General features: G+C 43.7%; 1 protein-coding gene across 7 annotated transcripts in view; it reads right to left on the bottom strand.

Moving 5' to 3' along the window:
- The window catches only part of bru3 (bruno 3), a 537,074-nt gene that overhangs the window by 212,690 nt on the left and 298,433 nt on the right, over positions 1 to 25,951 (bottom strand). For 3 of the 7 annotated variants that reach the window (XM_069134118.1, XM_046615176.2, XM_046615170.2), the window contains exons 1-2: positions 11,810 to 12,072; positions 10,798 to 11,033 (exon numbers count right to left, since the gene is read on the bottom strand). The exons of 3 other annotated variants lie outside the window; for them this stretch is intronic. The gene's annotated coding sequence lies outside the window, so the exon portion shown is untranslated. Of the gene's footprint in view, positions 1 to 10,797; positions 11,041 to 11,809; positions 12,073 to 25,951 lie in introns of those variants that run through there. One more of the 7 variants, XM_069134115.1, reaches the window with a different exon arrangement.

Below are 25,951 nucleotides of genomic sequence, written 5' to 3'. Positions count from 1 at the left end.
ATGCAGAGCTTCGCCCTCGCCCTCGCGCCTCTTGGAAGTTAAATAAGAGGGTTTCCGGGCTCGCTTTTGCAGTACGATGGTAGAATTGGAAAGTGAACAGCGAGGCACTTCTCTCTCTAACCTAAAACACGCGCGTTACACGGTAGCTGTCCAAATTTCCGATCATGACATCAGGTTCTGTTCAATTCTTTTACTATTCGGAAGATGAGATATAATCGACTTATACGGGTAACTATGATAATTTTTCCGTATTTGATACTGCACATTCACGAAATGTTTTCAAGTACCTCTGAGGCATCAGGAATTTAAAATTTCACTCAACTCAACCTTTGTAAGTTTCGCGGCATCAATTGTCGGATTTTTTTTTTCAGAAAAATTGCAACCAGTCCTCATGTACATGCCGACTTTAGTAATATTAGCTGGCCCACGTAATTTCTGATCTAATTTTGTCAATTTTCTTTAACTTGGCAACAGATGGACAAGCGCCGCCTGGCTTTGCGAGCCAATCTCGTTTCCAGGGGAGCGCACCACCCGCCTCTCTCTGGCGGCTCGTCAATCTCCCGTCAGCCTTTCACGCTCGCCGTACGAAAATTATACGAAAATTCCTCGCCCACCCGTTGGACAAGAAGAATTCACAAATTTTCTCAGATATGCAGTTAAATATTTTCAACTTGAGGAAATTCAATATGAATTTATATACGAATCCTTGTACCTTACACCGCTCCTGAGAAACTGTCCCGCGTAATCTGCTTGACAACACGTTGCAGGTCGCGATGTATTTTTTTTAACTACTTACAAGTATACATTTTAATCAACAGTGAATAAGAATATAAGTTTACAGAAGCGGACACGTTTGTTGATCACTTGAAGCTATCAGAAAAATTCTCTTCCACAATCACAGAACAATTTGTAAACTTTTTAGAGACGAAGCGAAAAGGAACTTTTTAAACGAATGCCATTCTCATGCTTCTTTTCAACTAAGAATAAGGTCAATCAGCAAGAAATAACCGATGTAATAAAACATCATCCGTGAGCAATATTGTCTAACAAACGATCCTGAGAGATATCGGATACTGATCGTTTTTCAAACGGTTCACTGCCCTCACTGACTGGGATCCCCTCAACACCACAGGTAGTTCCGGAGCTTTTGCTGACTCACGCAAACGTCAATCAATCATCGTTGAAATAATGAAAGTATCGAGAGCACGTGGGACATGCGGCGGTCGGCCAAGAGCCTCGATGACTACAGGCCGACGAAGAGAAAACTGCGCTGAGGATAAGTGGAAAAAGCAAGAAAGAATTAAATAAGGCAGGGAAGGACGGCCATGGCGCAAGAGTCGAGCAACGGTGTAAACAGAAACATCTGTTTGGGATTCTATATGTCTGCGGCGAGTTACAGCGACCAAAGGGATTAGGTGAAGAGTAATCCCGGTTTGCGGAGTTTCTATAAAGCCCTAGAATAGGTTAATCTTGCGGGGCAAGTTTATCCTCTGCTTGGCCTAATCCAACCAACTTAATACTGACCGAGGTAGGACAGGGCGGACGCAGGACGGGCACAACCGTCGTCTTCGTGGCATTCCGGTGAGTACAAACCTCGTCTCGTCGCCCGTGCGTCAATAAGTATTTATTTATACTTGTAGTGAGGAAAAATTTCGGTGCGCAATTTCATGAAATAACAAGTGGTTGGAAAAGTATGTAATACGTTATATTTATAGTGACTTATTTGTAATGTGATTTCATAACGTGGGGGATAGAGTAATTTTATGAATTCGGTTTTCTTGATTTCTATTTCTTACTGTTTCTTGATTTGATTCTTGGCAATTTCTTATTATTATTTCTCGGACGAATGTTTGTTTCTCAAAGTAAAGATTTCTTCACGACCAAAGGAGTGACGTTCGATTTAGAGCTTTATAGATTACATTATATTTACCGACCGAAGCGACAGATTATGCAATTAATTTAACGTTTCAAAATTTCTCTAAAAAGACAATTTAGTGATGTTTGAATGCTTTTTTTTTTACTGTTTAGAAAATAGAGGTTAGATAAAAAGGAGTTTCAAACAAGTACAGAAGTATTTGGATTCTAAATTCGTAAAATAAAGTTTATCAAATCCACCAATTATCTCTGTGTAATTCTTAAAAAACCGGTTAAACTAGAAAAAAATCATTTTTAATAATTATTTCGTTGAAATAATAATCCATCCTAAGAAGATCTGGCAAGACTTTCGTGAATCTCTATCTTTTGAAATCGTTCCTCATCACGACTTGTTGGGACAAATGTTTTTGTTCAAATTTAAATTTCGCGAATAGAAATAAACCGATGATAAAACTGTCAAAATCATTGAACCTAACACCTACAAGATTTGGTGTCAAATGAAAATTCCTACCATTACAGTAAGACTTTTAGAAGGCTATAGATCACATCAATACAGGCAAGATTTGCGATGTTGGGTAACGAGAGTTTCAGAACTTTCCTCGAAAAAGCAGAAGAACACAAGGATCTGATTTTTACGTTTCTGGCTGTTATGTACAGACAAGGCTTACGTGTATAATCACAAAACCCGTTTATTACCGGGATTTCGGTCATTACACAAATCTGTTATGGTGAACTGAACAGAGGGGAGCTCGTGATACCTGTGTGATCCTGACAATTTTACCGGAAGCTAATCTCGAGGCGGAAATTACTGGCAGCACTACCGCAGTATATAGAATAATTTCACGACACCGGTATAAGATCCGTATATCTATACGCGACAGAAAGCAGCACCGCAGGCCTTGGAGTTCAGATCAAGGAGAATATAGCGTCTCAAGCAAGTACCTGGATCAAAAATCTGTGCTTGAGATCGATATTCGAGAGGCGTAAGTCCCGCGGCATTTGCATCGGTCAAGATCATGCTATGAGACAACTGAAGTCCCGTGGGATTTACAGGGATGTTGACGTAGGCGACAAATACGCGGGGACAAAACTACAACCCTGCGTGGGGTCGCAGTTTGCTGTCTTGCCTCGCGAAATAACAAGCCGCACTGTTCTGTCGCCAGATACTTGATCCAGGGGCGGTTTTTGAATCCCTTAGAGCGGAAGAAGAGAGAAAGAGACTGAGATATACGCTAAGATAAGGATCGAATAAGTAGAAGTTAAAAACTTTCAATTCCCAAGTTTCGCGTAGCTTTATTAATATCCACTGTATAAGCATGCCGAGAGCTTCACGCATGGGCGATATCAACGGTCTGATTCGTTCCGCTCGTCCCAGGGGTATTCACAAATTTTACTCACAAAATAAACACAAGCTGCACGATGGAATATCGAGTGATATGGTGATGTCTGCTCGGCGTATGATGATACGTCCAAATGACCCGCTATATTCGTACCCTTCGATAGTAATTTTCTACACAATTTTTGCTCCAGCGTTTACGCTATACACAATCGTTGATATGCGAATGAAAAATTGTCATCGTTTTATTAAGCGAATGATTAATATTGCTAGGCACCAAACTAGAGCTGTGCTTACAGTCAAGAAAGTGAGATTTGATCCCGAAATGGCACCGCATAAGCGCAACTGCGCACATAGACCAGGATTCGAATTTGATTTGCAAATTCGGTTAGACGCAATGTGAACGCAAGACGCAAAGGCGAAACGGGAGCCACCCTCGTCTGGTCGAGTGTAGCCATCCTGAACGACGCTGTCGAGGAGGACATTCGGGAGGTCCCGTGGGACTAAGGCCGAGAAAAGGCACGCGACATGAATTTTAATTTGTCTCACAGCTCCAGGCCGTGAAGTTCCTGCAGATGCACTTGGGATACCGTAACGAGTAGCTAAAGTTTTTTGACGAAAAGAATTAAAAGTTTCCAGGGCCGCGCAACTCGTCGTCGCAGACCTCTGATGTCCGCATAAAATAATTATAGTGACGTCTGGCAGGAAACTTGGAAAAAGACGCCGGAAAAGTTGACTTATTTGTCACGAGCGTCTTTGTGAGTCATACTCGTAACCGTAACACGCGACGACGAATTTTGCGCTCTGCAGAATGGCTACGATAATGGCACACTTAAATCTATCGATAATTCGCTCTGTCAAATCGGTGATGGAACGATCATTCGTGCATCTGGAATGGCAATGATCATTTAAAATTTCAGACTGAAATTACATCGTACATTTCACAGGTGTGATGCCGAATGTTCTTCGAGTATTATTCAAGACGATTGTGAAAAGGAACAAACCGTTGCAACCTCAAAGACTCGCGACGCGGTATCAGATCAATCTACAAGCGCCTGAGACGACCAGGTGGCGGACCGGAGATTTGCAAGCCAGATTGAAATTTTGAATTTTAAATTAACCCCGGACATGATGGCAAAAAGGTGCCAGCCTCCAGGCGGAAGAAACAGGCGAAAAACCTGTGTACGCGGGTCAGACAGCTGGAACCACTAACCGTGGGATAATTGCAAATCTAATCCGCGAAGTTGGGACACGACGTATAATATCTCATGAGCCGCGATTGGCCCTCTTGATTCAGGAAAACTCTGAAACGCGTCATTATTTCTTGTCAAGTAATTGGCAGAGCAGCTGATTCAGTGCTTTGAAGTTAAGGATAAGTAAGAGTAATTATGTAGTTAGATTTAAGAATCAGAGGCAAAGAGTAATGAAATTTCTCATCGGCATCATCTTCTCATAGCTGATTTTCAGCTCTTGTTAAAGATGGCCGTTCGCTTCCCGACGGTTACCTTTCCCTCTGACCCTAATGTTAACAACCTTTTCCATCCGTGGGCTACAATCCTCCCGGTATCGCTACCACTGTGTTACCCGTCTCTCCCCGCAAGAAGAACGGCAACTCATTACTTCTCTTTGTTCTTTGAATTGGATAGTTTTCCATTAGCAATCATAACAGTGCCCTTTGGCTTCGCACAACCGATGGAGACGGCGAATGGCAGAGGACGGTCGTCTTCCTTATTCAACATCTCGTCATTCGACGCTGCGGAAGTCCCCGAGTATTCAGTTCACGTAGCGCGCGCTAATTTCCATTTTTATTACAAATTGGACCAGGATTTGGTCCGCGGGAAACAGCTCGCATGGGACGAAAATACATTTTCAGGGAATTCTTTATTACTTACGTATAGTTCGTTACCGGGATCACATACTTTATACGGCTGCTCGGATCCATTTGAAAACACTTACCTGAGACAGAGAGAGAAAGAAAAAACTATTTTAGGGATTGCAGTAAATTCCCTATTCCGGGTATATTGCCACGTTCAATTCAACGACTGCGCTGGTGTCACGAAATGAGAAATTCGAAACGTGTTCCAATCATACAACCGGATATCTCGTTTCAATTCCCTTTGTAACCAAACCAGATCCATCGCGCCGGCGCTTCTGTAATTCTTTTGTTAACTTTGATGAAGTTTTACTGCGAACTTTGCTTATGGCATTGAAGTATTGGAAGTTGCATGTTATATAGTTTGTTACTCATCGTTCAATCGATATCGAATCGATACGAGAATACACAGTGAAGTAATACGTTTAGTAAATCATGTATAAAATAACTTGTGTCGTAAACGATTACATCAAAGTTCCATATAATCACTGTAACCTGACGTCGTCAGTAACTCACTTGTGACTTTCTAAAGATTTCACGGCTCCGCACAGCGTGAAGAGGACCGACATATGCGGATTTCAATATTGCGATACCGATTCAGCCTATATATAGTGGTAAACGATGCGGAGAAGATTCATAGAGGAGCGGTTCAAAATTTATTCACAACAGTATAGGGTACCCGTGGTTCCTGCCCAGCCACTTCGCTCTGCTCGTGAACCTCAATTACCGATACCATGAAAAATATTCACCGAAGGAAAGTCTGGTCGTGAAGATGCGTGAAATATCAGTTTGTGCAGATTCTAAATCTTGAACAGTCTCAGTACTGAGTCTAGTACAGGCGGTTCTGCAATTTCTACATTGGAAAAACAAAAGCACAAGCTTTTTAAACCTCGTCCTGGAAATACGTCAAAGTCTACGTTACTTTGATAAAACATATCTGAGTAACAATACAGTAAAGTTTTTGGCACATTCAACTTTTCACTTAGAAAGGTGATCGAACTGGAAAACAAATAATCAATGAACATTTGAACGTTCTGGGTCCACTTCATAGTCGGTAGCACTTCTACGTAAGAAACGAATCAATTGGACAGGTAAGGAAACATTTTAATGTCGGTGACTGTAACACGTTCGAGAAATCCAGACATCCCAGTAAACCAGTCACTCCATGACACATCCGTAAGCTAAATAGTGAAAAAAGCTGAACTCGACGTAAAGACGACAGAAAAGGACTTTGATTTTGGGCCACATCGATGCTCAGTACCTCATAATTTACCTTCAATACCGCCAGAGAAGCCATCGGCCGTTTGGTCTATAGAATTCAATGTATCAGCTACATTTTGGGCATGTGAACTTTGTACTTGTCCACTTTGTTTTATAAAGGTGAACCGTTCAGATATGCAGCTTGCTATCGTACAGTATAATACATGAGAGACCAGCAGGATGTTGGAATTGACGGGCCAATAGATGCCTGATTGCCTACCTTTACCTGATCACTGCGCATCTATTTGCCTGAAATGACTAACGCCACTAGGCTAGATTGGTTTCCAAAATGCTTCGAGTTGACTTTTGAATGGGCATGAAATTCCTGAGGGTGTGGAATCTTTTGGACGGAAAATAGATCGAGGAATTACCAGTTACGCATTGCATCTTACAGTGAAATAAAATCCTCGCAAACGCGTTGAGTCATTAATTATTTTTTGCTATATAAACTTTAGAGCTGAGCTGCAGCCCGTGTCTCAAGTTCAAGTAATTCCATCCATTGTGTTCTATACCTCCGGATGCCATCTCGTGTTTCATCGACGCCTTCACCAACGCCGCGAGCATCGCGGGCGACTCAGGTTTTGTAGGGAAGATTTAGCCCCTCTAACCAGGTATAAACTTGTGTTCGTCTCACCTTCTATTTTATTCGTACCCTCCACACTCTCAACGCGGCAAAAATCCTAGGGTCAACGTATTCCTTCTGCTTCCAGGTCGATCGTTCGAAAATGTCGCAGTACAAACTTGAACCGATGGTGATCTCAAACGAGACAACAGCAAGAACTTTTATGAAAATCGTCCACTACGTCTGAGATAATTTCCGATTTGATTAAACTTCGGGGAAATGAAGTACGAATAGACAGATACTTTCAAATCTCACCTCACACAACAACGAAAAATATTCACGGACAAAACATGCTTATTTGAATATCAAAAGAAGAAAGCAGTCATCGAGCTAGTATAAATTGAGTCGGATATTTTGAGCGAGTTTACTTGTACCTCTAGTGAAAGTATAAGTACATTAGTTTTAGCTTAGCGGCAATATTAGACGGAGACCAGGACAAGTGGATGGTGGAGCACGGAATTACAATGGAAAGTGGTATACGTGGTGAGAACTGCTGAGAAGGGTAGGTATTATAGGCGGTGTCACGACGTGGAATACGATATATCTTTGCCACGGCGGTTGACTCGAATCGAAAAGATTTCGGGTTATATTTCTTACCTGTTTTTCTCGTCCTACAGATTAGTATTGATTTGCGTCTAATATAGGTACTTTAACGGTGTTACAGTGCGGCTTGTCAACCCCGAACTAGGGGTTGAACGAATTGGCTTTTAACCACTGCCCTCATTGCCAATCGAGTTAACAACTCTTGACAATATTGAATTTGTGGCCATCCGGTACGAAGGTGAGCGCCATTTTTGACTCGACGTTCCTCATCTCGGTTCGTGAAAGCGATAATATTTCGGAGGTTGTAAAACGGGCGGAAAAGTCATAATAATTTCCCCCCACTTGCCCGACGACACTTTACGAGGAGCTTGAAATATCACGCCGGGCATTAACGCGGCCGTACACGGGAGTTCCAGGGATGACCGAGTCGTGTCGCGAGGTCCAACGCCGCGGATTAAGCGTGTAGCTACGCGTGTTCGTGAAACGCCAAACACTAGGCGATAAGGTGGAGTCGCCACCATGCAGCTCATTGCGAGTCTGCCACCCCTGTGCCACATCGTCGCTGTGGAACGGGAGTAAACCACCGAGAGCGATGACGTTTAGTAGTCAGCGTTGCCGAGAGCGGAATGATTAATTATTCTTAGCTGTGGTATTAGGTTGATGGGCCTTCTCGCCTCTCTGCATGACATAGGCATACAGCCGGTAAACCAGCCGGGAGTACATTATAGCCCCGTCAAATTGCTTCACGGGAGTTTAGTTCTGGTCTGCCTAACCGAGCCATGAGTCGCGTGACTATACCGAACCTGCCACGAGTATTCCGATTGAAAATTCTCGCTCCGGATCTGGGAAGATCGACAAGGAATTCTAAGACACGCCGGAGTGTGTTCGATGTTTTGGTGGTTGGGAATAGAAAGTTGTGATCCTGAGTGGTCATTTACGACGAGCGCAGTTGTTCGCAAGTAGTCGTAAAAGTTGTATAGCGGTGTGGAAATAAAAAATTCTATGAATTCTTGTTGTAGTTTCTTGCTAGCGACAGAAAAGAAAACTCATAATGCAACCTTTTTCTGTAACTATCGTTAATTCGTTTAACGACCGGAACAAAACAATAGAACGAACAGCTGGAACTCACCCTCAGAGCTTTTATGACGGACTCGGAACAATCTAGGCCCGGCATCATTTTGAACAGAGCATATGCGATTATATTTTTCACGACATGGCTATAAAAAATAAGGAACATCGAATAATTTCTAAAACTCGGTCTAAGATCATTCCGTGTGAATTTCAGGATCGTCAACAAATCTGCAAGTAATCTTCAATCGTCAGTTGAATCCGATTTACTCGTCATTTAACTCAGTGAAAAGCATTCTCCTTACCCTACCATCTGCTAAAAAAAATGGAAAATACAAAATCTGTAACACGTAAGGAAATGCAGGTTGTTCTAAACTATTCATGTGAGTCTAGAATTGTAATTAGTTACTTTATACATTCACCGTGTGCGTTGTTCGTCTTAAAAAATGATCGAAAGAATATAACGAAACAAAGAAAATGCAATTCAAATAAGGATTATTGTTGAGATCATGCACGAGAATGGCCTCTGCCGGTTTCGCTGCTATCCAAGGATTAGCTAGTAGAATGATTAGATCGAATGATCAAGTTCAAGATCTATCACAATATAATCCTCACACCTTGTCGCTGTAATTACAAACAATCTCTGAATTTCAATCACATTCGTTCACGATAGCTGTCTAATAATGGACTCTAACTGCGGCTCGTCACTGAAAAAAATGAATATGGAATTGAATATGAATTTTTGAACCCTGAAGATTTGAAAAGTATTCAAATGGTTATCAGGAATAATATTAATCTTACGTTGAATGGGCGCAGCCGCAATGTTTGATATTTCAACCTGAGCAAGAGATATAATTTTAGGCAAAATTTGGATTTATATGCCGGTGTAACCATTGAAAGCACGGGCGAACCGGAGATCACTATCGAGCTTTGAAAGCGGTTTGTTTTCAAAGAACACGCCTTTACGAAATGCGCATATTTAGTAGGGGCGGGGAGGTATTATTTCGCAGCGTGGCCTTATTTTACATACATCGTTGTTTTCTGAGAAGGCAGCTTTCGTTAGATCACAGAGAAATGAACGTAGCCATGCATTATACTAGGGTATAAATGTAAGGCATTTCGTTACAAATCTTTTCAATTAAGTTTTGAGTTTTCTTATTCCTTGAAATTTGATTTGAAACAGTATCGATTTGTCTCGTGGAAAAATTTCCTCAGCTATAATTTATCCTCACGCACTGCAGATGTTGGAAATTCTATTTGCCGTGTGCCCTCTAAGCGACAAAATCAACCCGTCCAAATATTTTCCTTGAATTCTTATTCAAATTCCATAATCAGCATGTAAATTGGACAACTATTTCATATTCATTACACCATGAACGCTATACAGCATTGTTTAACCTATATGAGGTGCAATCGTCCCTCGAAATCCATCCCCTTTTAATCCTTGCCGTTTCTTGCATAACGAACGTACTAACTTTTGTTCATTTTGTATTTCAGCTAGCCTTGGAACCGAACGCGACTACACCGACTGCTCAAGTAAGGGATAATAATTGCCTCATGAATAATCATGAATTTAGTTTTGCTTATTAAATTCATTATCAATGTATTCAGCACATTTATCGAATGAATGAATCCGATGATATGCAAATGACAGTGCCTGGCTCGAACGACCGGTGTGACGTAGTTAGGTGACACAGCTTGCGACCATACCTACTCTTCGCGACCTTCAACTCTTCTGGGAAAATTGCTTGAGCAAGACGAATTCTTAACTAGGTTACGGAAACAAACTGGGGAGTTTGATTGTATAACCCATCGCCCACCGGCAGTCAGCCCTTCGCACAAATGAAACGTCAAAGAACAATGAAAAATACCATATACGTGTGGGTAATTGTCAAACGTGACGAACCATGTATCACGTTTCAGCGGAGAGAATTTTTTGTGTCTTTTTTCCTTTTTCTTTCATCGCACCTGATCGATCGGGACAAAATTTTACATCCTCTAGGTACAACGAATGTAAATATTTGTCGGGGAATGGAGACTAAAAATGCAACATAAAAAAGAAGATAAGCATGAATTTTTTTTTAGAGTCGGAAGCTGAAATCACGGTATGCACCGCGGTGCAGGAAATGTAAAAATTTGGCGCGAGACGGTGATTCGGCATGGAAGATTGGACCGGAAATGATTTTCGGAAAATGAAATAAAACTGGCTGTGACTTTTACCTGCAAGGTGCGGCTGTCATAGAAGTGGTTCGGACGGCTTCGATGCTGAGTTGATCGGACTGAGGGTGAGATCGACTGCGGCTAGCCTGCCCAGGTGTAGATCGTAGAGTACTGACGAAGAACCGCTACGACAGTGGGCGCCAAATGGCGTTTTCTCCTCCTTCCGACGATTCCGCCACCCCCAACCTTCTCTAACCGTGGTTGGCTCCAAAAACGAGGGTCGGTGCGGTCAACAGCTGATCGAATGATCGATAAATATGTTCATTCTGCCGATTACGTTACGTTTTCAAGTTCAAGCATGAGGCTAACCCCTATAATCAAAGTGACAAGCTGTTCCAAATGGACACGTCGCGAATTTGCGCGCGCACTCGTTATGCGTGCTGTATACGCGAATTGCACGCGTTCCACAAGCACGGGGTGATTGCGCGAAGGAAAGTATTTCAGCAATTTTCATACATAGAATGTAATTCACTCGGAAAATGAGTTCGTTGATTTTCAACCTGATGGCCGATTATCCAGAGAGAAAGAGAGAGAGAGAGAGAAAGAGAAAAAAATACCGTCATCCAGAAATTGGCAATTGAGTAACGCCACCCTCTGCGAACGAACTCGTACGAAGGGGAGGGCGTGGGGAGGAAAAGGGTGGAAGGCTGACAGGAACGAGGAAGAACGAGGATAACAACACGCACGTATAAAGGGGACGTGATCAGGGGAGTAAGGTTCACTGATACGCTCACGGAGCAATCCGCACGGCACAAGCGAATTTCCGGGGGGTGATATCTGCGGCTCTGTAATTTCGCATCGTTCATCCCTGAATGGGGCGTTATTAAACGCGCGAAAGGAACGCGTGTCACTTCGTCAGGGGGGAAAAACGAGTTTTTTTTTTTTTGGTTTGTTTGTTATGTTACTCCGTTTTTCGGTTTTTTCAAAACATAGATTCACGTATGCACACATACAGCCGCAGGGAGGCGTATGCGTGCGTACGGAAAGACATACGTGGGCACCTGATGCTAACCTATGATCCATGGAAGGAGCGTTTCCAACGTGGAGACGGAACGCGTGCCGTTGATTCGTTGACGCGAGGGAAAAAAAAACTTGGGAAATGCTTCTAGCCGTACTGCAGATAAAGGTACACGGAGAAACTCTCCCTGAACGTGCTTGTTATACTGTCGATATCTCGCGTTCACCGTTTCACACGTGTCCTATTTAATATACGAAACGGAATAGCGTTGCGATGCGCTGCGGTAGAAACAGGCGCGCGGCGTTGCGGCGAGTCGGCTGGCTGACTGGCGGCGGGTGGACGACTCCCGCTCGGCGCTTGACGGCGCGGGGCTGTCGGGGCTTCGGGGGCGGCAAAGCGAGGCTGGGGGCCGGGGGTGGCGCGCCTCGGAAACTCGGGACTACTCGGAGTTCAGCAACAGGCGGCCGCCGCCGCCACCGCCGCCGTCGTTTAGTTCCGGGGGCGGCCGCCCCACGTTAGCGTTCGCCCCGGAGCCACCGTCGCCGGACTGACGTCACTTTGCGTGACGTAGGCGTGGTCACGGATGCGCACTAACACCTCGCTTGTCACCGTCGTCATAGTGACTGTTCGCGAAACCTACCCCTGCCTCCACCCCCCCTGCCTCTTTCGACGGCCGCGACTTCGCTAACCCACGCGTAACACCCCACCTCGCTTATACTCTCGTTCTCTCTCCCTCTCCCTCTCCCTCTCTCGATCGCTCTCTACGGCCACCGGGGATGAGGGATCTCTCTGCAGCCGAAGGGGCCGCGGGGGTGGAGGACGGACGCGAAGCCACGCGGAGCAGCAAAACGCGTTGCCGGGGTAACCGCGCTCAAAAACAAGCCTTCTCCAACGGTTTCTCGGCAGGTATCCGTTTCGATTGTGCAATGACAACCCGAATGGTTCCCGATCAGCGAAAGATACGACGATGTCGGAGATATAATATTGTATACGTGTGTTCAAGCTGCGATCGTGTGACACCATGTTGACTGCTACGGGTCATACTGCGTTTCAATTTTATCGCATGTTTGAGTTGAAATCGATTAGAAACCCGGTGAAACATGATTCCGAGATTTCACCTCCATCCCACGCTCAGCCCTTACAGGGATAGGAAACGAACTTGTTTTGTGATATTCTAGAAGAGCGCCAAAACAACCGAGTGCTTTCCAGGATCAAGTTGCAGGCAATTAAAACTTCTTTACAGGCTTGATATTGTAACTAATTAGCGCGCATAAGCTGCGGATCATGTTCGCGAAAATCAATACACCCATCAGAGCCTATCGTAGTCTCTTCCAGGATTCGTCGAACATCTGTATAGACAGAATTTTCTTACTACCGGATCGTTTGTAAAGACACACCAGTAAAAGTTGTGAAACCTACTCTTTAAAACAGTAGCGTCAATCTTCCCGTGTTACGTGAATAAAAATGACGCGTGGATAATGCGTCGAGTGGATGAAAATGCGGGCTTTGACAAGCATTTATGGTATCCCGGCAAAATCCGGAAACAATGCTGACGTAAAGTTATTTTGTTATAGTGTGATTCGCGTGTCGGTGACTCGTGGTAGGTATTCGAAGGGTTGAGTTAACCGCAACAAAATCACACGAACCCTGTTACGAATTTTTCGCGTGTTACGTGTTCCCCAAAGCCGCAATCCCCGCCCATCGCACTTCGTGATCAGCATTCGCCACTTTGGATAATGCTGCACAACACCCTTGACGTAATAATGACGGGTTTCTGTTACCGAGCTCTGTGACAGACCACGTAGCACCGCCCAAATTTCGAATAATTGCGATTTGGATAAATATCTACTATTATACTTATACTACTGTCATGTTCTCGATGATCTTATTTTTCTTGTTGTGGTACTTTTATAGCGATCGGATTAATCAATTAATGAAGATCGAATCGCGTACGCACCGAAAATCTTGACTCTAAAAATAATTATTTGTCCCAATGATTGGAAATCCCGTTAAAATTATTATTTCACGCTTCAATTTTCGTTATTACAAAGTCGAGAGGACATTTTTTTGCGAAAAATCAGTTGGTATTTGTGTGTTTTATTAACAAAACTACGTTTCTGCCGGCGCCTGCCGGCCATCTTTAGGCTATACAAGAAGAATTTTCTTTAATCCCATGAATTTATACTGTTTTAGTCTAAGTACTATTTGATGTGATTATTTTACATTTTGTTAATCGTAATATTAGGTTAGTACTGAGAAAGACATTTAAGTACGGAAATACCTATTTGTCTTACTGGCAGAATGAGATTCATGACTTCTCAATGATTTGTCGATACGGATGTGAAGGAAATGTTATTTGAAAAAAGGTTTTAAAATCATAGACCGGCAAACAATTAATCTGAGTATCTAGTGGTCTAAAAATCATTGCATAAATTTGATTGCACAAAACCTTTATGAAATAAATCATCAAAGTCGAATGTCTGCTCTTGAACGTAATAAAAGCGGCAGCGTAAAATCGCATACTATCGTCGTAGGTACCTTACTTCAAGTACGCATTTGAAATAATGCAGGCTGACGCTGGTTATCACAGAGAACATGAATTATTTTCACTCATTGCAAAACCAGCTACTGTTTCGAAATAATACCGATTCAATAAAGCGATTGAAAACGCCGTTTTGAAGCGTCATCGATATTTGAATATCGCCATTTAGATAATTCGTGGAAATATTGCAACACATCGCGTTACTTTTGAGTACCGCCATAATTTTGCGAAATGCCTACCTTCTCTAATTAATACGATTTTCTATCACTTGTGATATTTCACGATTATATGAGTGGCTGTGCGTTTGAAAAATGATGCTGATATATCGAGCGTTCGTTTATCAGTTTGATTCGATAATTGACGCGAAGCAACAGCGATCAATCAACCAATAACACTGCAGTAGAGAAACGGGCAAACAAACTGCCCAATTTATTTATTCGTCGAATATTTCTCGCGCGCGTGTTTTTCGTACCAACCGTGCAATTACTTGGCTGATCGGTTGTGAAATGTACAAAATAAGAGAAAAAAAAACCAAGGAATTAAAAAAAAAAAAAAACGATAACAAAATACTCTTAACAACTGAGCAACAACCAACGTACAGATTGAATGAGTACCACTTCAATTCGGGGATCTGAAACTTAATCTTCCGCCTCTTGTGACAAGTGGGGAATATTTTGCAGAATCCAATGGGAATACTCGACCTAATTATGTTTACGTCGCGTACCTTCGTTACCCAGCATTCTCCAGGAGGTTGGATAGATCCGGAGACGAGTGGCGGCGCAACGGAGCTGGGGTAGGGGGACAGAAGTAAGACTCGGTACGAGAACGAGGTCCAGAGTCCAAAATAGCTGGCTCGTCTTACGATTCGTCGGCGTCTTGATACGCACCAATTAAGGATGGAATATCGCCCCCTTAGACACCGCGATGAATCGCGTACCTGTGTAGGTATGGACATAGACATCGAGGCAAGCGGCTCGCTATTTGCTTCCATAGAAACTGATCTGCTTGCCTCAAAGGCTGAAATACCAGCAGCGAGGACGGGGATCGTGGGAGCGGGGAAAACGGCGGCTTGCAAAGTTCAAGAGGCACGTGTACCAACAAAAGTAGTCCTTCACCCCAACCCTGCGGTACACTTGAGCCGATTATTTCAGGCCTTTCATTCCGTCGAAGTAAGGTGCGGGACGCCAAATGAATATTTACCGCAATTGCCGGAGATTTTCTCTAAGTTAACAAAACCCTCAAGTGTGCCTAGTACGTATTCCTGTACACAATACTTGAACACGAGACTTCGAGTACCTACTTTACCACGTTTGTTTTTTAACGTTTACTGTCACAAAGTTTCTGCATTGATGCACGTATTACGCTACAAGCATTTCCATTGTTTTACACGCAGTCGTTATTACGAATGTGCAAAGAAGAAACAATGAGGGTCCGATTTTCAATTCCAAGTGGAGTGGAAGAGTAGAAAAATCATTGTCATCAGTAAACGTTCTCAAGTAGAGAACTTATCACCAGAGATGGACGCATTGGAGTTCGTGCGAATGGCAAACTCGTTCGTTTATAGCTCATCTGAGAAATCGGACTGGATTAGATTTTTCATTATACTCTGACAAGATTTATGGAGCAGAAGTATAAAGTGGATCAATGATTTTAGCAAAAAAGGTACAGAGTAAGTAATGGCTGGGTTATGGAGATAAGTCTTTTCTCTTGGCCGAACTCGACTAAAAATCATTTTGAAATACATATACTTATGAAGAAAAGCGATGCAATACGCTATGCCAAATTCAATTCTAATATCTTTGATGTAGATTATGGAAAATTCAGCCCAGTGTGTTACGTAATGAGACGAAATCAGAGAGAGGCTTGCCTCCATTCGACTCCATTCACCTAAACCGTTATTCGCTCTCTCGTTTCTTCATTCGCAAATACGATCTGTTCTTTGAATATGAATTAGGCTGATACGATTTGCGAAAACCTTCATGCGTACACGCGTGCAGCCGCGGGGCAGATGTCGCTGGTTGAGCGTTATATGTCCGAGGAATTTTCCTAGAACCCGGCATTAGTCCGTGCTTTTGTCGAACTTCTCAGTAACAATTTCGGTTTTCATCTATCGCTGGACAAAACCATCGGCCCAAAGCATCCAAATACGTGCTCGTTGAATCGATGAACTGCCGGAGATCATCGAGGTGTATATTAATATGACAAAATCAAAGTATTTAAATACACCTTAGTTACCGTTAATAATTGAAAGACCTTAATTTTTTGACTTAAATGACATGAAAAATCCAGTATTGATTCGGGTGATTGATAAATGTTTTTCTCATCCATTGTGACGTGGAGTTTGGGTAAAGTAATTCAACATGGGCTTGGAGAATTACACATGAAATATTTGATTTCGAAAATTATGAAACAGCTGAGAATCATCCACCTGGTGCGGTGCGACGCGAAATTGGTTGCGATACTCCCTGTACAAGTGGCGTAGAATAAGAAGCTGCCGACGGCTTGGAGAAATTTAATTAATGTAATTAGTATTTACTAATCTAGCTCGCATCGGTCGGGTTAGTTTCGAGCTGAGCTAGAAACCCAAGCGCCGAATGTCTTACAATTAGCTGTACGCATAACAGGTCGCTCATCTTCCTTACACGTAGTTCGACTGACGGGAAGTATTTGTCCCACTTCCCCCCACAGCATGCATATTACTCACGGTAAGCCGCTGCGTAACTTGTCCATGGCCTTTATCTACCGCGTTCTACAAATACACTCCCCAAGGTACCAGCACATTTCCTGTCTTATTCTTCGTTATGAACGCTACTTGAGAGGTTATCTTAAAAGTAGTTTTGTTCTGTAAAAAAAATAAATAAATTTATGACTAAAAGACAGCATATCATGGCAGGAAAATAAGGTTCTCGTGTGACAAAATTATCAACGTGTTGGATTTCGTGGGTAAAACTTATCAAGATGAATCCTAAATCGCATCAACCACCACAAGTATGACAACTAGAAGGTACCATTGTGCAGTTCATTACAGAACACTGATCCGCGGGGTACATTTAACATTATCCACAGCTATGCATGGGATGTAGAAGAGCTTTCTCATGCAGCTGGTACAACCTGGAGGCGAAAAGTCGCGGGGGATATTCATCCGGGTTTTCGTTCCAGACTGGCTTTACCGCAGGTCCTATGGGCCGTCGGTCTTCCGGGCTTTCGGTATTTCCTAGGCGTTTACGACCCATTTGACCTTCTTTATGAGCATTTGGCTTCTTACCCCTTTCAACCAGTCTCCCTAACGATTCCCAAGCTACCTCTCTACCCTCGTTCGGCATCGACACACCGAGAACCCCCGTGAACCCGGGGCGTGCTGCGCTAGACCGTGATGTTTTTCAAGTGAATAACATCGTTTTAAGACGAATCCTAAATATAGACCGGCCCTGCTGGGTTGCTGCGATTTCTTCGAATGCTGACGGTGGAATAAAATTCACATGACTTTTGCACTGACCTTGGCATTGTTGGTATCAAGACTCCAGGATGTCGCCTAACGAGTCCCTTATAATCTTTCAACGCAGTTGGATTACCGTGGACTCTGTAGAGGTCGGTGACTTCAACGCTCGTAAATCGGCTACAAAGTTTCGAACGCCCAGGCACAAAGGGAATCGATTCGAGGGAATCGCGATCCGCATTGATGCTCCACGCGCCATTTTGTCTTCCGAATCGCCGACCATCAGCATGCAAAGTGGATAAAGTTTCCAGACTATACCATTTCTACTTCGTTTTCTTGCCCACTCCCTGCAAGTCCTATCCTACCTATTTTATTTCTGGCTGCAACTTCGTAGATGGATCGAAGATTGAAGCGTTGTATTCAAGAACTAAACCTTATTTCAAGAAAAGAAGCCTCCGTTTTACCTCTCGCCGAAGAGATAAGTGAAGCGTCACTTAACACTTTCAATTCCATTTTAATGATGATAACTTGTGCTATACATCTATATACTCTGTATGAACTTTTTCTCATTATCATTGCACAGTCTAATTATTGGAGCAGAAAACTCTCCTGTTCTCGCTGGGTCGATAGATTGGAATCGAGTTATGATCGATCGTAATAAGGTGCCAAAGACAAGCTAACTTGACGATAGGGTGCCCAGCTACAATCCGTAGAAATTGCGAAAAACTTTGTAACGAAAGATTTGCAAACGCATATGTATCAACCAGCGCCTATATTTGAAAACTGTTTCATTTTTAGCAATTTCCTGGATTCACTTTGTTTTTCTTTTAAATTATATTCGTTCGAAAAATACCATTCACTTATTGCCGTTGGTTGTCTTCACCGCGTTTTCGGTTCCATGTCTCCGTATACGCGTTACGTCACCAGGCTATGGGTTTGTGAATTGCATTTACGGAGCTTTTGTTGTACAGTCTACCACAGTGATTGTGTATGAAATTCAATGGATACATCCAAGCAGTTACGCAACGATCGAACCGTGCAGGTCGGCAGAGAGCTTACGAAACGAATTCCATAAACTGGGGAGCAATAAACACTTGCGTGTTACACAACTAATAAATTTTGCATCGTGGTTTACATAACTGGTTTGCAGGGGCGGGTGAAAATTTCGCGCCCGAAAGCCTCGAGTAGTGGTACATGAATATATATGCATTTATGCAATACCTTCACAATATGCAAGACGCTCCTGATGCCCCCTTCACTCCTTACTCCAGGAGCAGTTAGTGAAACCCCCATATTCAAGGTAAGGACGTCAACCAACAAAGTGCCCAACCTGTTGTTATGCATTTATACAATGACGAGATAATTCCACGCCCTGCAGTGCCCGAGAAAGCACGGGCTCGAAGTGGTATTATTCGAATGGCGCCTCGCACTTGTCGCATTCTTAAAATCCCAGTTGATCCTGCTATTATTATTTCTTCATTTATTTTGTTTAGTTTCACTTCGAAGTTCCTAGACAGGATCTCTCGGGGAAGAGCAAATTGAAACGAATCGCGTTCCGAAAGCACGGCACGCGCATAGCACAGGGACGTTAATTATGCAGTTATATCATATAATTCCACATGTCGTCGTGTCTACTCGATTAATGTTTGAGGGCGAGACAGGCTCTCGTTACGTAACGTCGTTAGGTAAACATCTTGGAATGACCAGTTACGGTGATCAAGTCGAAGAAAGATGAGGTATGAACCAGAGGTGGTGAAAATAAAAGTGAAAAAAGTATGTAAGTATATTCCAGAGTGAGTAGATGGATAAGTGACGGTAGTATCTCTTCCGTCGAGGAAACTTCGTCATTTTAGCCACTCACGCTCAACGAGCCGATGGAATAGCGGTATGGCCAGTAAAACCAGAGAGGGAGGAGCCATTCCACATCATGCTGTACATACACATATACATATATCTGTGTAGAGACTGGAATCAAGGTGTGAATGTAATAACGGTGGACTCGTCCGATCGGGTGATCTTGAAACTTGCCACTCAAAACTCTTGGCAGGTCGATGCAGCTTTATTTTCACACATCTTCCTTTGGAAAGGTGTGCAAGTATCGATATACTCCACAAGGGTATGTGATCGAACGAATCGGATGATTTTTTCCACCCAAACTCAATGGGTTCGATGTTTATACTCGCATTCTCAGAGTATATCGATCACAGCGTAACAGTCGCATCAGCAGCTCGAGGTCCTTATCAACTGTGTTACCCCATAAATACGTGAATACAGAGTCAGCGAAGTGACATTGGCGTTAATTCAGAAATCCAAATGCGGCGGATGAGGCGAAGGTGGTGCTTGATGTCGAGTCCCGCTTTTCTCGAGCCTCAAGGGAAATTCGAATGGTTCAAAAGTATCTGTTTATCTATGCAGAATGTAAATAAAACTAAGAAAATAACACAGTTACCTCAAATTCAAAGGGGGTCGTAAAATGCAAGCTTCCCTGTTTTTCATTTCTCGCCTTCCTTTCCGTTGCCGGAATTCTTTCCGTCGGTGCAGGTCAGACCTCTTAACTTGTGCACGCTAGTGGAAATTTTCCTAATTGAAACGAGAAAAGGGGTATCCGTATCCTGACCGGAACGGTAATCCAAGCGTTCGACATGAGGCGCTGCTGCAGAAATGCTCGGGAATCACTAACTCGTGAATCTTCTCCTCCAAATTTGGCGCCACAGATCAGTGCGTCACGGGACTTTGGTCGGTGCTGTTGCATGAGAATAAACAAAGCGTGGATTCCTCAGTCTCAAGTTTGGCAAGGCGGAGGATCCTTTTAGCGGTAGTTACCGCGTAATCCGTGGCCCGAAGTCGCTCTCAATCAGATCCACGCAGTCTATAATTCAATACACCGAACCCCCATCCCATCCCCCGGCTCGAACCTCGGCCACGCGTCCGCCACCCTCCGTATAGAATCCCGATCCAGAGGGAGGTTTTGTCTTTCTATGACTCCATCTCGGAGCGCTGCCGAGAGGGCGAAGGAGCAGGGTGAGTTCCTTTGCCTTCCGCCTTCCGCCCACCGTCAGCGCTGAACCTCTTAGTCTCTAATTGAATAACGTGTCTCGGAGATACAGCCGGAGTTCGGATACGAGAGAAGGGATCTCCACGTGTGCGTACGCTCACGTGTGTGGAAACGTAAGGTGGAACGTGGACGCGCATGTGTGTGTCACGTATAATCCCCCCTCCTCAACCCGCAACTCCGGTCCCACCGCAAGAGCAAATCTGTTTTTATACGAAATATATGAGAGGAGATTGAGCGAAATGGATCCGTCTGTGCAAGGGATGCTCCCAACGCATTTCAACAAATAATGGTGAAATTAATTCCACACGAGATATGTAATATTAGGGCTGTTGAAACTTCGCTCGCAAATTACATCGGCCCTCTACCGAGCGTTATAACTGCGTCTGTCCGTCACGTAGAGCTGTCATGGACGAGAAAAGTTTCGAGGATGGAGAGAAAGTGACAAATTATGATCCCCTGGACAAGTTACACTGTACCTGTATATAACCTCAAGTTTTTATTGCTCTCGAGGAAATATTAGACGTGATAAGTGAGGGCTGATCTAATGGGAACCAATGTGTACATACACCTATGTAATACATGTACAATATATCCATGTATGCGTATACATATTGGCTGCCGTTAGATACACAAGTTTTCGCACAACTTTAGCAGTGTATACCCATCCTGACATACCTCAGACGGCGGAAGCTGCATTCAACTGCTCAGCTCGTCCGCATGCATCTTCATGTAAATTTGCTCGTCGAAAATCTTTACGCTCACTGTACAAGATATTTACAATAACAAGAATTGAATGTCTCGTAAATTTACAAGCCATGCTAGCAGGGAAAATCGGAAACCAAGTAAGTCTCAGGATCTTTACACGCCTGCATTAGATGCTGAAATATATTCTACTATATTTCTGCAAGCACAATACTATCGGGTATAATAATATCATTTTTAACTAAGGATTGCTTCCTTACGACTGCAGGCTCAGGTAATTCGTGATTCGGTAGCGAGTAATGCGAAGTTAGTAACTGTATACATCACGTCCTCCCCCATCGATCACATGATTTTTACGGACCTCCCGCCGCGAGAATATTCTGGGGAAGGATTACACTTCGGTACGTGAGGAAATCTATTCGAAAAATTTACGGATCCGATGCAATGAAATCCCAATTGAGTCAGAGTCTCCTAGCTCAGGCGAAAATCCTCCCTTCTAAAAAGAGTAAGAGGAAAAGCGGGACGGGAGAAGCGGGAGAAGAGAGGGAGGAGAATCAGTGACACGTTTTTTACTCGGCGTATTCCCGCGAAAGATGTTTACTCGGGCCGGGTCTCGCTTGTCGGAGTGAGTGATGCCGGCATGCCGCCGCATCTTATAATTTTCCTCATCCCTTCCGTCGTTCACCCCGGCGCTTCGGCACAGGTTCTCGCTTAGTTCGTTTCATTCCCGTCGCGGAACGAAGACTAATATATTGACCCCATTATAACGTTATTATCCCGCAAAGACCGATACAACGTGTACACCTCGCAACACGGCAATAACGGGAGGAGCGGGGGTCAAGGTGAGATGTTTACCCTCTGAGGCTTGCGGGGAAAAACACTCACATACGCGCAGTAATTTTATCATGCAGTATTGCTTTTGCCTGACGGTGATGCATGCACCGTACGAGTCGCCAATTACATCGATCGGAGGTATCCTTTGATACGTGGCTCGAAGCAAGTGTGTATCGGTTTTTTCATTGCCCACTTACCATACGTTACGATTGACTGATATTCCTCGAACGAAGAGTGCAGTGGTTCATGCCACGAAGTAATGAGTGGTAAACGAACGTCGGATGGAGTATTGAATTTTTTAACACCATTCTTTGGGTGAACGAGTATAAAATGCAGGCTACGAAACATGTATTCCGAGCTGTAGCTGCAACCGCGGTCACACGGTTAGCTTTGCAGGAGACGGCGGGGAAATCAGCCTGGTACAAGAGGTGTAGTTCGTTGAAAACGATATTTTGTTTACCGTGAGAGGATCCAAAGGAGCCCCGTACGTGTCTGGCCACTGTTTGGACAGCATCAATGCGAGTAAACAGAGCCATAAACACGGCAAGGTTGTGCTCTCTGCCGATGATGGTGGTCCATCCCAGTATCTTGCGAAAGACGTGCGCAGAACTGTCGAGTTTCTACAACACTTGCGGGGAAGCGATCGAGGCACGCTAAATCTTGGGGTGAATTAAAACTAATAACCAAGGATGGACTGGAAATGATACGAATATTGTTTCGAGCTCGATGGGTATGTGTGACAGGCAACCATAGGATAGGTATCGCAGTTTAGTCAGCATCGGTGGTTGCGCAATTCGATGCCCGGAAGACTTGAACTTAGGTTGTTCCAGAAAACAGCTAGAATTTGACGTTGACGAATCAGATTTGATATCGTACACGTGCAGGTTTTTCGAAAATCTTTTGAACTGATCTGAGAGATTTGATGCGGAAAATCTGAGGGTACTTTTATTACGACTCCGAAGATTTCGTCAAAGTACGGATATTGCTGTGGAACTTGTAAGAAACGAGAGAACGTATCACGAGTGGTTAGGCTCAGGAGTGGTTCCTTTAACGGATTATCTAACCTTCATATATAATATTGGCGGGTTGCGTTAGCGGATCCTTTGCGATTTCGTTACTTCAGGTGGGTACAGCCGTAAAGGTATATACGAATGTGGAGAGGATCTCCTTGTCTGATCCTGCAGTGCGCGTTATTTCGCGTAAAATTGATGAACAGCTATTTCCGCTTAGACGGAACTCGAGCGCATCTCCTAAGCTTAGACATCGGTGTACTATAACCCCTCCAAGCCGGGCGGATAGGTATTCTGGTGATATTTTGTCAATCATGCGCGGAATGAGGGGGTCGAAATTGCGAAGTGAATAGAACATTATTGGTAATATTCATACGGCAGGGAAGCCGGGGAGTAGGTGAACGGAGCGAGGACTAAGATGGAGGAAAAAAGTAAGGAGTATAAGCTTTCATTCCCCGATGAAGGTTGATGAATTTCGCTCATCCCTCAAACGCGCCTCCGCCATGTTTCCTTGTTCCCCCCGTGAGTGAAACGCAGTTTCACTATGCGAGGAACCGTGACGCCTAGAGCCCAGGGATTTTCGGAAGTTTCTGCTAAATCCAGCAATCATGGTGTATCTCGATCTGTATAAACCTGACTCATACCACCAAGCTGGTATTCGTGTTAACGTAACTGCTGTCCGCGATGGACTTACACACGCATACACTGATCTAAAAAAATAAATCAATTCGATCGGCACGAAATAAAGTTTGTAACTCAATCGTGCCAATGGCAGTAAAATTACTGACTGCGTTTTATCCTTATGAAAGTTTATCAGCAGAAAAGTACATTCAACGAAAACTATAAGCACCTAATCAATTCCCTCACGTGTTGCAGCCGAAGTTTGGCTAACGTGATTCCTAAAACAGATCCCTAGGATCTACAGGGGCGTTAGAGAGATCGAATAAGGTATCGGAATGGGCGCATTATTACGGCGTGAAATCGGTCTCGGAGTATTGAGCATTGCTTCAGGGGAGGGTGGACTATCCGTGATCCAGCAAAGAGGAGGGCGAGGGTGAGGGGCCGAGGGGGCGAGAGGGCCCGGTAGGCGGAGGAGGACCGAAGAGTATGTATAGGGATGGCGGTGCGTTGCTCCGGAAAATGACCTGTCACTCCCGGCACGTTCTCTCGTCCTCCTCCACTCTCGCCTCACCCGAATCCGTCCGTCGATCCGACCCACCAATCGTCTATCCGTCAATCCGCTACTCCTCGTCGTCATGATCCTCAGTGTGTTTTTACTCAAATCTTTTATTTTCCTCCACGTCACGCCAGTACATAGACGCAGTGGGATCGCGTCGCTCCATTTTTGGCACACTCCCGTAAAATTCGAGAAGATCATTTCCAAGGACGCGTAATTGATTTGGATAAAAGTTGCCATCCGTTCTTTGAGTCGGTGGTGAAAAGTGATAGCACTAACATTTCGGACACTTTTCGTCTGCACCGTTCTCGGTATATGTACATGGTACAACACCATGGATGCTGAGTTAAGGTGCAGGCGCGAAGTTTTCTCGCCTCGTCGGGGGACGGTGGGTTAGGCTTGGTCCTGCCATGGCTGGATTCTGCCGACAGGAGTAGCGGCAGCGGATAACACCAAGGGTGCGAGTTGGCGGGGGGGAAGGTATAAGGGAAAGGAAAACGGCCTGTATAAAGCGCTCGTTACAAAGTTTAGCTAGGGACGTGCATGCATGTTATTACATCGGGGGACTTAGCCCTAAGCTTACGCACAAACACGCTATAAGCTTGCTGGAAGAACACACACGTGCAATATGTGCCGACCGATCTCCGACGACTTTTCCTATCCGCAACTTTGCATCCATGTCTTCAATCACGCTTGCAAAATCTCGCAAACATCACCCACGAAGCTATTTCACGCTACTGCAGTTATTCGCCGACTTTATTGAATGTAAAACAAGGGCGAAAGTTTTGCTCGAATCGGAAATATCGACAATAATCGTTTAGTAATTTAAAGTACGTATAAAATATTCCAAGAAAAAAGCGCTAGTGTAGGAGCCAACAACAACAGAAGGTTTGAGAGGGTGACTTTGACGGTGATCTGCATTCTGCAGCTTGAGTTTTGATAGCATGACTTTACAAATTGTTTATATTCTCATGAAATTAGTAAATTTCGAAACAAAGCAATCAAAAAAAAAATAAGAAATTAAAAAATTACCAGTGGTTTTCAACTTTTATTAAATGTAACGATGGTTTTAAATTAAAATACAAAAAGGTACGTTAATAGACTGTCACGAGATCCGAAATTTTGCAATTATACTGACAAACAGAATATCGTTGCATGAAAGCTGGGGTTTAATCGGTAAATTCAATTAACCGACCGTCAGCAGAGAAATTGATATCCTGTGTATTTAATTATGTTCATGACTAAATTCATATATACTTGTGGTTCAATGCGTTCGAACATGACGTCGATGATGGATGTCGAATGCGATGTTCAGAGTAAAAATGCGTTATGCACATTTGCATACGCATAATAATATGAACCCTTGCCTACCACACAATACCCAAAAGTATTCTCCCACAGAATATTATCAATTGCACAATTGCTCTTTTTTTTCCCCAC

This window comes from Neodiprion pinetum, chromosome 3 (genome assembly GCF_021155775.2).
Source record: "Neodiprion pinetum isolate iyNeoPine1 chromosome 3, iyNeoPine1.2, whole genome shotgun sequence".
Classification (NCBI taxonomy): Eukaryota; Metazoa; Arthropoda; class Insecta; order Hymenoptera; family Diprionidae; genus Neodiprion; species Neodiprion pinetum.
The sequence above is the reverse complement of the archived record's forward strand: the minus strand, read 5'-3'. Positions and strand labels throughout refer to the sequence as shown.